Source organism: Budorcas taxicolor, chromosome 5 (assembly GCF_023091745.1).
Source record: "Budorcas taxicolor isolate Tak-1 chromosome 5, Takin1.1, whole genome shotgun sequence".
Taxonomy (NCBI): domain Eukaryota; kingdom Metazoa; phylum Chordata; class Mammalia; order Artiodactyla; family Bovidae; genus Budorcas; species Budorcas taxicolor.
Genome location: NC_068914.1, coordinates 61,920,361 through 61,934,662, shown reverse-complemented (window position 1 = coordinate 61,934,662; position 14,302 = coordinate 61,920,361).

Below are 14,302 nucleotides of genomic sequence, written 5' to 3'. Positions count from 1 at the left end.
TAGTCATGCCATTTTTGTAAATCAAGTTTTATTGGAAAGTAGACACACCCATTTGTGAATGTATTGTCTCTGGCTAGCTTCAGCAGGAATAATTTAGGAGAAGGCAGTGGCACCCCATTCCAGTACTCTTGCCTGGAAAATCCCATGGATGGAGGAGCCTAGTGGGCTGCAGTCCATGGGGTCGCTAAGAGTCTGACATGACTGAGCGACTTCACTTTCACTTTTCACTTTCATGCATTGGAGAAGGAAATGGCAACCCATTCCAGTGTTTTTGCCTGGAGAATCCCAGGGACGGGGGAGCCTGGTGGCTACCGTCTATGGGGTCGCACAGAGTCGGACACGACTGACGCGACTCAGCAGTAGCAGCAACTTCTTAATACAACTCCAGAACTGAGTAGTTGTTACAGATACAGTATGGCTAACAAACTATCTAGCTCTTCATCAAAAAGCTTTCTAATCTCTGTGGAGTGTACCTAGAGTATTGAACAACTGAAGCAGATCAATTTGTATTTCTTCCTATTATGACGTTTATATACAGATATACCTGTGAAATGAACTGAAAATAATGGCTAGAAAGGAAATGCAGGCAGTGAAATTTTTCTTTAGTTGTATTTTATTTTTATATTAGTATCAGTAGAAAAATAATTAAGTAAAATTTTTTTGAATAATGAAATAATATAATTCAAAAAAAGGGAAGAGTACTACTTCTACATTCAATTAATTTATTTTGAAATGAGAAAATATCTACCTGTAATCAATCCATTACAGCCATCAGTAATAGTTTCACAATATCATAATAACTCATTCTGAATGAACCCTGCTTCTTAGGGCTTCCCAGGTGGCACTAGTGGTAAAGAACCTGCCTGCCAATGCTGGAGATGCAGGTTCAATCCCTGGGTCGGGAAGATCCCCTGCAGGAGGGCATGGCAACCCACTCTAGTATTCTTGCCTGGAGACTCCCATGGAGCCTGGCAGGTGCAGAGAGCCAGATATGACTGAAGCAACTTAGCACAGCATATACAATAACTTATAAGTGAATTTTAATAAAACTGGAATATCTCTGAAAGATATATTTTAGGCATATAGCAAGTTGTACCACTGATGCACATTTTCTTAGTTTTACCAAACACAAAGAGTAAAAAGAGAAAGAAGTTTAAATATTAAAGAAATAACTAAAATAATCCATAGTAAAGGAAAATTATTGCACCCACAAACTTCACTCACTGCTTTAAACTTTAAACACAAGTGAAACCTCTATGCAGACTCAAGAAGGACTTAATGAAAATTAACAAACACAGATTTTGTCTAATTGTCTTTACAATTACTGTATGATCATTGTTTATATCTAATCTATTATTTAAACATTAGGCTATGATTTACCACAGCAGCTTGAGACACAAACTGTGCCCAAAGCAACACTGAATGACTTTGAACTGTTGTGAATTTGTTTTTGAATGAATGTACATATTCTTCCAGGTAGAATACAAAGGTTTTAAAGTAATAAAAATGTGTTGTTTTAAGCTTCCATGTATTTTGAAACTCAACAGTTACTCTAGCAATTATGTAGCAGTTATTTAAGTTCTCTGTACACTACACCTTCCCATGACCTACACTGCTGCTGCTGTACTCTTGCCTCTTTGGCCCTGTCTATTCTTGAATCTTTGCAAGTGTCTGTAATTCCTTATCATTTAGCTGTTTAGCTGTTTAATTTTTTATTTTTTACCTACGAAGTAAACCTGCCATGCTCAGTTGCTTCAGTCGTGTCCGACTCTGTGCGACCCCATAGACGGCAGCCCACCAGGCTCCCCCGTCCCTGGGATTCTCCAGGCAAAAACACTGGAATGGGTTGCCATTTCCTTCTCCAATGCATGAAAGTGAAAAGTGAAAGTGAAGTCGCTCAGTCATGTCCGACTCTTCGCGACCCCATGGACTGCAGCCCACCAGACTCCTCTGTCCATGGGATTTTCCAGGCAAGAGTACTGGAGTGGGGTGCCATTGTCTTCTCCAAAACCTGCCATAAATCCTAAATATTCTTCTTTTTCATTCCACTTTTCATTCCATGCCCTTTCCTTTTCCACTTCCTTTTCAAATTTCAAGCCCCAACACATGTCATTTCATTTATGTGGTCCTTTATCCACCTTCATAGGCAGAACTAACAGCTCTCTCCTTGTTCCTCCAACACCTCTTTCATACTGCAAACATACAAGTTGTCATATTAAGACTATTATCTCTCTCTCTCTCTCTTTCTCTCTGACTTCTGAGGCTAGATAATGTGCTATGATCATATGCTCTTCACCAGGGCTAGTGCAGTGCTCAGATTATACATAAACATTTGGGATATTTTCTGGAGATAAATGGAATTGGTTTATATAAAGACTGCCAGTATATCTTATGGTGGCAATTCACCTCTATAATTTGCAGTATTGAATCTTTAATTTTATAGCATTAGAAGGTGCTACATATTTGAAAAGATAATGTTTCTTTTGAATTCTGTTTGAAGAATAAGAAATAGCACAACCCCCCCCAAAAAAACAGATAAAAGAAATTTCTTAGTTTCTTATCCAAGTTTGATATCCCCCAATTTTCTTTTTTCTTCACCAGCTGACAAACTTGCAGGAAAGATTTTGCCATGAACACTTATATTTAGACTTTTCATTATTTGCTTAATTATTATTATTATTGAATGTTAACATTATATTTATTATGTATATAAGTGGCTGCATTCATTTTTAAATAATTTAAAATTATTAAGGTAACTTTAATGCATACCTTGGCATTCTATGAACAAGTGGGAAGAAAGTAATTACTTGCTACAAGAAATTATATATCATTAAAATAGTACAGATTCATTATGTATATTAGGAACATGGAATAAGGTAGATGCTTATTATGGAAAAAAAAAGGAAAAATACTATTTCCTTATTATTTCAGAAGCTTATAGTTTATTTGATATTTTCTTTTTCTGGAATTAATTTTGTCCAATTCTCTATTCTCATCTCCTTTGTTATCCTTGACTTTTCTTGGAGAATGAAGTGAAGTATTTTCTTTTAGATGGTAAAGATGAAAAGAGATAAGAATATTCTGTTACCGTTGGAATCCTGCCCCTAGCAGTTGTGAAAACTACTTTATAATAATGTCTTATCATTTGGTCTAAAATTTACATATTTTTTCTTTCTGAAATATATACCTATCTCAATCTAAAGAAAGTGGAAACACACAAAAGCAGATCTGTCTTTCAATTATACTATTAATAGAATATTAGGGAACTACACCAATTTAATGCTCAAAACTGTTCATTTCCTTGAATTATACTTTGGTGTTTTTCTCCACAGCCTGTACCGAAGGTATTGTGTTTTCATGTTTTCCCTTTATGAATATGGTGGAAGTTTCAGCAGGTAGAAAATCAGGGAGGGCATAGTGGAACTCAACAACATCATCAATCAACAGTGTATAATTGACCTCTATAGAGTACAACAGCACAATACACATGCTTCTCAAGCTCACATAGCATTCACCAAGATATACTCCATTTTAGGACATAAAACATGTCTTAACAAACTGAAAAAAAGAAAGAAATACAAAGTCTGCTCTCACATATTCTCTTAGTGGGAATACTTCCTAACTCATTATGTGAGGCCAGTGTCAGCCAAATATCAGAAACAGAGATATTACAAGAAAACTAAAGACTAAGATCTTTCTAGAACATGCATGAAAAATTCTCAAAAATTATTAGCAAACTGAATCCAACAACATATAAAAAGAATTATACACCATGACCTTGTGGGTTTTATCCCAGGAGTGCAAGGTTACTTTAACATTCCAGAAATGATTAATGTAATCCCTCACATCAGTAAAATAAAAAGAAAATCACACAGTCATATCAATAGATGCAGAAAAAGCACTGGGCATAATCCAACCCCCATTCATGATAAAAACTCTCACTAAACTAGGAATAAAGGGAATCTTCCTCAACTCTATAGAGAGCATATACCAAGATGACTCAAATGGTAAAGAATCCACGTGTAGTGCCAGAGACTTCAGTTTGATGCCTCGGTTGGGGAGATCCCCTAGAGAAAAGAATGGCAACCTACTCCAATATTCTTGCCTGGAAATATCCCATGAACAGAGGAGCCTGGTGGGCTGCATGGGGTCACAAAGAGTTGGATATGACTGAGCAACTAACACTTTCACACTAAGATCAAGTGAGAATGCATTTGCTTGCTACTTCTTTTCAACACTGTGCTGAAAATTCTAGCTAACACAGTAAGAAACAAAAAAGGAAATAAAAGTCATACATATTGGGAAGAAACAAATAACACTGCCCTTATTTGAAGATAAGATCATCAGAAAATCAGATCATGCAGAAAATCCAAAAGAGCTGACCAAAAAACTCCTGGAATTAATAAGCCATTCCACCAAGATTATATGGTACAAGGTCAGCAAGCAAAAGTCAATTGCTTTTCTATATATCAGTAATGAACAAGTGAAATTTGAAATTAAGAACACAATACCATTTGCATTAACACTCCCCAAAATGGATACTTCAGTATAAATCTAATCTGATGCTTGGTGTGTCTCTTCAAATTGTATTACTTATTTATTTTGCTATTTTGGTATGCTTTGTAATTTTTCTTGATCAGCTGACATGAACTGGTAGGTAAAAATAGCTGCTGCAAATAAGCCTTTCTTAAGGTGGTAGTAAGATATGGAGGGAGGGGAAGCAGTCTATAGTCTCATAATTAAATCTCGCCTTTTACTTAAGCCTCAGCCTCTGCACTGTAAATATCATGAATGTTTTCAATTTTTTCCCTCTTCCTTTTTAGGTGGGATAGGATGGCTAGAGCAGGCTGGAGATGGGTATTCCCTTTCCCCAGATCAGTTATCTTGTTTTGTTCTTATTGGTGGTTTAGTCACTAAGTCATGTCAGATTCTTTGTGACCCCAAAGATGGTAGCCCTTGAGGTTCCTTTGTCCAGGGGATTTCCCAGGCAAGAATCCTGGAATGGGTTGCCATTTCCCCCCTACAGGGGATCTTCCTGACCAAGAGATTAAACCCTCGTCTCTTGGTTGGCAGGCAGATTCTTTACCACTGAGCCACCTTGGAAGCCCAAGATTTGGTTCATTAGTTTCCCTGGAGGAAATTGCTTGTTAAGAACAGAATGCTCTGGCATATGTTAAAATGGTTCCTTTCCACTCCGCTGCTGGAAGACTGGGGGACTTTTACTCTGATATCTACTGTGGAGTCAGTGGAAGCAGTATGAGGCAAATCTCACAAAACTGTAGGGGCTCCCCCTGTTAGTTGGGTACCCCAGAGTTTTGACTGAGGTGTCTATGCTGAATCTCCAGCAATTACAGTTCACGTTTTCCTTACTCCGTGCGGATTCCCGTGATGGTTTCCATGCAAGTAAGTCACTTTCCTGTATTTGCTGTTCTGTCTTACCAGTGCTGGGGGCAGCAATTTGCCTTCTGTTCAAATCTTTCTTGTGGGTCTAAGAATTGTTGATATTTTGTTTTTTTCAGCTTTTTACTTGTTAGGAGAGAGTGGCAGCTTTCAAGCTTCTTATATGTGGAAACAACAAAAAAAGGAAAGTTTAATTTCTTCTTGAGATGTTAATAATGTATAACTTAGGAAAAGAGAATTTGGGTAGAGTGTATGTTGAAAAGTAACAAGGATAGCAGACATTATTCAGTGAGCACTATTTTAAAGCAGGCACTGTGGTAAGTGCTTTCCCTGGAGTTTCCTATTAATAGAAACAGTAATAACACCTGCTCTGAGAGTTAATGCATTTGAGGTTAAAGTATACAAACTTTTTAATACAATTTTGCAGTATTGTAATATGAAGTCATAAAATCAAGATTTAACTTCATTAATAAGGGAGCAACCATCTTACAGAGAGTTACACGTAGTTTTTCTGAAAGTGTCAAACTTGTTCCAGATCAGTTCATTTAGATTGTTCAACATTGAAACCTGGATAACTAGCTCATGGCGATGCATTTGTCATACTATGTTCTTGTTAAAATATTTTCCTAGCAAGATAAATGTGTCAGTCAGAAGATAAATATCAGAATCAATCTTTGCCCTCAAACCTAATACGCCTCTCCTTAAAGTAGAATGTAATTGGAAAACACCACTGTAAAAAAACAAACAAGAACAATATCTCCTAGAACACTTGCTTCTGACCACATTTTTAAAATGCCTCTTAACATTTGTATATATTATAAGCTTTGATGATATACCATAGTGTTTCTTAATGAAAGTGATTTTTTAATTTAAGTATCATATTGAAAATCATATATTTAACTCATAACACATTCATTTTATTGATTAAAAATATCTCTTTCCATAAAAGTTGGCAAATCTTGGGGGAAGAGAATTCATAGAACCACTTCTATACTTTTTTTCTTTATGCATTAGTGTTTAAATACATTATAGAGCTTACATACATGATTCCAGTAATTTGCAATAATAGAAAGTGTTCAGTGTACTTTATTGGATAATATATGCCTGTGGAGATAATTTTCTGAGCCCTAAAATGATATACTTTGTTGGTATCCAAAGGCAAATGTTTGTCTTTCATTCTTTTTATATCATAAAAGATGTTTAAAATAACCAACATTTAAATTTAATAATATTTTATGTTTATAAATATATATCTTGCTCTTGCCATATTGCCCAATATCACCACCTACCCAACAAACAAGAACACTGCTCAAAATGTTGGGAAAAAACACAAAGGATTGAAAATATGATGATAATAGAAAAAATAGCCAATAACTTATCTTCAACCCCCCAAAATAGCCAGCAATGGTCAAAATAGATAAGAGTGATGTGACTAACCTTCTTTTCAACTATTCCTTTTATATATATATATATATATATGGGGTATAGTTGCTTTACAATATTGTGTTAATTTCTGCTGAATCACAAAGGGAATCAGCTGTATGTATACATATATCCCTCCATCCTGGACCTCCCTCCCACCCGCCTACCCACCTCCCACCCATCTCCCCACCTCCCCATCCCAGCAATCTAGGTTACCACGGAGCACTGAGCAGAGCTCCCTGTGCTATACAGCAGGCAGCCACTAGCTATCTATTTTAGACATCAGTTCAGTTCAGGCCAGTCCCTCAGTCATGCCTGACTCTTTCCAGCTTCGTGGACTGCAGCATGCCAGGCTTCCCTGTCCATCACCAACTCCTATAGTTTGCTCAGGCTCATGTCCATCGAATCAGTGATACCATCCAACAATCTCATCCTCTGTCGTCTCCTACTCCTCATGCCCTCATTCTTTCCCAGCATCAGGGTCTTTTCCAATGAATCACTTCTTTGCATCATGTGGCCAGAGTGTTAAACTTCAGCTTCAGCATCAGTCTTTCCAATGAATATTCAGAACTGATTTCCTTTAGGATTGACTGGTTTGATCTCCTTGCTGTCCACAGGGCTCTCAAGATTCTTCTTGAACACCACAGTTCAAAAGCATCAATTCTTTGGTGCTCAGCTTTCTTTATGGTCCAAATCTCACATCCATACATAACTACTGGGAAAACCATAGCTTTGACTAGATGGACTTTTGTCAGCAAAGTAATAATCTCTGATTTTAATAAAACATGGTATATATGTCAATCCCAATCTCTCAGTTCCTCCCACTACCCTTTCCCCTCACTCTATGTCCTACATCTGTTCTCTATGTCTGTGTCTCTATTCCTGCCCTGCAAATAGGATCATCTGTACCATTTTTGTAAATTCCCCATATATGCATTAATGTATCTGTGGTTCTTTTTCCTGACTTACTTCACTCTGTGTAACAGTCTCTAAGTTCATCCACATCTCTGCAAATAACCCAATTTTGTTCTTTTTAATGGCTGAGTGATATTCTGTGGTTTATATGTATCACATCTTCATCCATTCATCTGTCAATGGACATTTTGGTTTCTTCCAAGTCCTGGCTAGTGTAATACAGTACTGCAGTGAACACTGGGGTGCAGGTGTCTTTTTGAATTATGGTTTTCTCAGGGTATATGCGCAGTAGTGGAATTGCTGGGTCATATGGTAGTTCTATTTCTACCATATTTCATATGGTAGTTTTTTAAGGCACCTACATACTGTTCGCCATAGTGGCTCTATCAATTCACATTCCCACACCTTCTCCAGCATTTACTGTTTGTAGATTTTTTGACGATGGCCATTTTGACAAGTGGAAGATGACATCTCATTGAAGTTTTAATTTGCATTTCACTAATAACTGGTGATGTTAAGCATCTTTTCATGTGCCTTTTGGCTATCTATATTTCTTTCTTGAAGAAATGTCTGTATAGGTTTTCCTTCCATTTTTTGATGGGTCATTTATTTATTTATTTTTATTATTGAGCTGTTTGTATATTTTAGAGATGAATCCATTGTTGATTGCCTCATTTGAAAATATTTCCTTTCATTCTGAAGGTTGTCTTTTCATCTTGTTTATGGTTTACTTTGCTGTACAAAATGTTTTAAGTTTCATTAGTTCCATTTGTTTATTTTTGTTTTTATTTTCATTACTCTAGGAGGTGAGTCAAAAAAGATCTTACTGTGATTCACGTTAAATAATGTTCCTCCTATGTTTTCTTCTAAGAGTTTCATATTGGCCAGTTGTATATTTATTTAATCCTTTTGGAGTTTCTCTGTGTGTGTATGTGTGGTGTTAGTGAGTATTCTAATTTCATTCTTTTAAATGTAGGTTAATAAAACAAACAAATGGCTACTTTATGTGCTTTGAAGATGACTCAGTAGTGGCTCACATGCAGAGCAGATGTCTATCACTAGGACACAGGTCAATACACTGATTTCTTATTTGCTTGCAGTCCTCAAGTATTTAAGGAAATAAGTATCTCAGAATTAAATTTTTACATCACACAGAGATGCATGCAATTTTTATTATCCCATATTTCAACATTGTCAGATATTTTGCTAAAGTAATTAGAAAGAATACATTGTTGAAATAAGTAGATATTTCAAAAAATCACTTCTACAGTGTGAGTGTTCACTTGCACAACCAAATGCATTTATTTCCATTTTTGTCCAGCTCTGTGCATATTATGATTTTCTAGGTCAAAAATCTTTTCAAAATGTAATTTTCAAAACATGCAAACCACCTTTTTGTGCCTGGAAGCTAGATGCTGATCTTCTAGCTTTGTGCTTTTTTCATTCCTCACCCTAATCACAATCAAATTCTTCACTTGGTTCCATGATTGGCTTGAGAACGATTTGGATTGAAATCAGATGAGCAACACAGATGGTATCTAATATTGCATCTCAGTTTTTGGCTTTACTCTGTAAGCTGCTTACTCAGTGGTAGAGGAGAAAAGGAAGGCTGCTGACAAATGACACTATTATGACCATCATAGCTAAGCTAGACTGGCACCATTAGAGTGCTCAACAATCTGTTTTATATCTCTATGTTTCTAAGCCCATATTCTTAAACAAAGGTGTTCTTTCCTCATGGAACATAATACCTTCGACTGGGGACACTTTTTCCTCTTGAAATGTCTTATTAAGCATAATGATTTTTAAGGATCTTTGTACTGAAAGAGAGGCTGTATCCTTTGGAGATTAACTCTATGTTGTAGTAATATATTAACTTCTACTAACTTAAGTCTCATTTTCTCATTTAACTCTATAATATACATTTATTTGACATATTTTGAAGACAAAAACTGTTATAAACTCATGAAAGCTAAGGGTGGGCATATAATATCAATAGTTGACTATTGATTTTAAATAAATATGCATTATGATTTAAGTGAAAGTGTTAGTCACTCAGTCGTGTCCAACTCTTGTGAGTCTAAGGACTGTAGCCTGCCAGGCTCCTCTGTCTTTGGAATTCTCCAGGCAAGAAACTGGAGTGGATTGCCATTTCCTTCTCCAGGGGATCTTTCAGACCAAGGAATTGAACTCAGGTCTCCCACATTGCAGGCAGATTCTTTACCATCTGAGCCACCAGGGAATTCCTATGATTTAACATGGATACTATTTTGAGAAAAAGATATGCATTACGAAAAGGTATTTATTTTAAGTAAATTATAATTAGAATCTCTTTTCTGATTATGAAATTTATGTATATGCCATGAAGAATATGTTTTTAAATCAAAAATACAGAAAAGAAAATGCAGGTCAATCATATTTCAATCAAATGAGTGTTAATTTAATGATATAGTTCCTTTTGTATTTTATGCCTATTTCTCAATATGTATGACATACAATGTACATGGTTTAGGAATATTATCTCCAATTTTATTTGTAAGATAAGTTAGAAAATGAGAAAATTTGGTTGTGAAAATATAGCAATTTATGCATAATATAATAACAGTTGCAACATGAATTATGAGGGTATGCATATAAAAGAGTAACATGTCAACAGTTGTGTTTATCGTTTACTAAGAAATTTTTCATACTCATATCATCTGATTTTTTTATCATTTATTTTTAGCTCTGCTGGGTCTTTGTTGCGGCTCAGGCTTTTCTCTAGTTGTGGTGCAGGCTTCTCATTATGGTGGCTTCTCTTGCTGCAGAGCATGGGCTCCAGGGCACGTGGGCTTCAGTAGTTGTGGCATGCAGGCTCAGTAGTTGTGACTCCTGGGCTCTAGAGCACAGGCTCGGTACTTGTGGTCCACAGGTTAGTTTCTCTGTGGCATGTGGGATCTTCCCAGATCAGGGATGGAACCCATGTTTCCTGCATTGGCAGGTGGATTCTTTACCACTGAGCCACCAGGGAAGCCTTTCATCTCATCTGGTTTTGATAGCAACTTTCTGAGATAAGCATCTTATTTTTCACTTTTAATTTGAGAAGACTCTTCAGAAAAGATAAAGAAATTTATCCAACTTGATGTAGCCTGGAAATAATGAAATCAGAACATGATGCTGGTTTTTCCAAATTTAAATACTGTATTCTATCTCTACACTTTGGTGTGGAAGAAATGAATAAACTTTATGAATTTTGAAGAATACTTAGCAAAATGAACTAACTGGTAATATTTTAGGGAGTGCATTAAAGGAAAAAATAATGTATCTGATTTTGTGTCTGGAAACTCTACAGTTGATTGGGGTGACTGAAGATTGTAGGTACAATCCAGATTTGATTACCTTCTATTCCACAGAAGAGATCCTCCAAACTTTAAGCTAGATTATTATAATTGTTTATAATAAATTTTGTTTTAATGAATGAACAATCAGCATAAGTTGCTTTAATTAGCCATCTTTCAGAATGAAAATGATGAAAGTCCAATGACCCAGTTTGCCACAAATTAATCATGTGTGTGTGCTAAATCACTTCAGTTGTGTCCAATTCTTTGCGACTCTGACTGAAGCCTGCCGGGATCCTCAGCCCATGGGATTCTCCAGGCAAGAATATTGGAGTGGGCTGCCATTTCCACCTCCAGGGATTCTTCTAGACTCAGGGATGGAGTCTGCGTCTCTTACATCTCCTGCTTTGGCAGGCAGGTTCTTTACCACTAGGGCCACCTGAGAAGAATTCATTTGAATCAGTTCTGATGAGATGGATGAAACTGGAGCCGATTATACAGAGTGAAGTAAGCCAGAAAGAAAAACACCAATACAGTATACTAACACATATATATGGAATTTAGAAAGATGGCAATGACGACCCTGTATGCAAGACAGGAAAAAAGACGCAGCTGTGTATAACGGACTTTTGGACTCAGAGGGAGAGGGAGAGGGTGGGATGATATGGGAGAATGGCATTCTATCATGTATACTATCATGTAAGAATTGAATCGCTAGTCTATGTCTGCCGCAGGATACAGCATGCTTGGGGCTGGTGCATGAGGATGACCCACAGAGATGCTATGGGGAGGGAGGTGGGAGGGGGGTTCATGTTTGGGAACACATGTAAGAATTAAAGATTTTAAAATTAAAAAAATAAATAAATAAACAAATAAAAAAAGAAAAAAAAATTTTAGTCTGCTTAAATGCTGAATTTAATGCTTTCTGTTGGATATAAAAATTATATAAAAACCTGATAATATGTGATACCTCCATTTCAATATATCTAGAAGCTAAAGCTTGATTTTCTCTCTTCATGAACATGTTAATGTTATTTTATAGAAATATTTCAAAGCAAGTTTTCAGTGGTGCATGAAATGAAACCTTATTCTCACATAGAAGCTGATGGTGTTGGAATATTTGTACTTTTTAATAGGGTTTCCATTTACTTATTTCATTGATTCTATTTTCATATAATTACAATGTAAATAATTGGAACAATTATTTGTATAATAGATAAAGGTCTCTTTTATCAATGCAATGTATACATTTTATTTTAAAAAATAAAATTAGAGGATTACATTATAATAAATAATAACAATCAAAACTAAAATACTATTATAAATGTATTCTTAAAGGTTTGTCTTTATGAAGCCCTAGGAAGGAATAGGACATAGTTTTTATTAAAAATACTTCAGAGAAATTCCGAGCAGATGATTCTGAGGATATAGACATAAATAAGATGCTCAACATCATACTTAACATCAAAACATGTACAACTTTCCCCTCCTTTCCAAAAGAAGGAGATTCCTATGAAATATTTTGCAAACCAAAATGGTGTAAAACAAACAATTAACTTTTATTATGAAAGTGAAAATCCTCTTGTATTTCTTTCAATTAGCAAAAACAAGAATGAATATAGGTCTTGTAAAAAGCCTAGTGGTATAAAGTGAACTTTTGAAAAGTGGAGGATACCTGTAATTGCAAATTAAAACATCCAGCAGATATGACTACACACTTATTAGAATGGCTAAAATTAACACCACCAGATGTTGGTGATGTGGAGCAATAGAAATTTTCATTCATTTTTGGTGGTGATGCAAAATCGTACAGCCACTTTGGAAAACTCCCAGTTTCTACAAAACTAAGTATGCTCTTACTTTCAGAGCCAAAAATCATGCTCCTTGGTATTTACAAAAAAGGAACTGAATGTTCATGCCCACACGAAAAGCTGTACAAGAATGTTTATAGCATGTTTACTTATAATTGCCAAAACTTGACACCGACAACAATGTCCTTTAATAGGTGAGTGCTAAGTCACTTCAGTCATGTTCAACTCTTTGCAACCTTATGGACTGTGGGCTCCTCTGTCCATGGTATTCTCCATGAGTACTGGAGTGGGTTGCCATTTCCTCCTCCAGGGGGTCTTTCCCACCCAGGGATCAAACCTGCATCTCTTTTGTCTCCTGCATTGGCAGGCATGTTCTTTACTGCGAGCACCACCTGGGAAGCCCATCTAATAAATGAGTAGATACATAAAATGAGGTACATCTATATAGTGGAATAGTTAAAAATACATAAGCCATGAAGTTACAGAAAGATAGGGAAGAACTTCAAATGCTAAGTAAAAGAAGCCAATCTGAAAAGGCTCCATGTGTAATTCCAACTCTATGATATTCTGGAAAAGGCAAAAGTATGGAGACAGTTTAAAGATCAGTGATTGCTAGGAACACAGTAAAAGGGATGGAGGGGTGAATAAGTGGAGCAGGGGAGAGCTGAGGACACTGAAGCTATTCTGTATGATGCTATAGTTGCGTATGCATATTACACACTTATCACAGCCTATGGAATGTAAAGTAATGAATGAACCCTAATGTAGACTGTGGACTTTATTTAATAATAACTGATATCAGTTGTAACAAATATCTAATTACTGCAAAATGTTATTAATAATATGGGAAAATGTGTGTGGATTTGGCAGTAGGAGAATGTATGGATTTTTTGTACTTTCTGCCCAATTTTCTATAAACCTAAGACTCTTCTAAAATATGGTTAAATTGTATAATAAGAAAAATTAGGGGAAACATCATTTTAGGTTAGAGTTGGGTCATGAATTCAGTGATCTAGACATTTTAAAAAGTTTTCTCTTTGTACTCCACACCATGTTTCAACAACCATTGATTGCTCATTTTTTCTTTTTTTAAAAATTGAAATATAGTTGGTTTATAATGTTTCAGGTATACAGCAAAGTGATTCAGTCAGACTTATAACCTACACAGTTGTAAGCAAACAAATTTTTGTTGCTTTATGTCACAAAGTTATATATATTTATATATACATTTTTTTCAAATTCTTTAAAATTATAGGTTACTATAAGATATTGAATATAATTTCCTATGCTAAAGAGTAGGTCCCTGTTATTTATCTATGTTATACATTCTAGTGTGTATCTGTTAATCTCATTCCCAATTTATCCCTTCTCATCCCATCCCTTTGGGTAACCATAAATTTGCTTTATGTGTTTGGGAGTCTATTTCTTTTTGTAAAT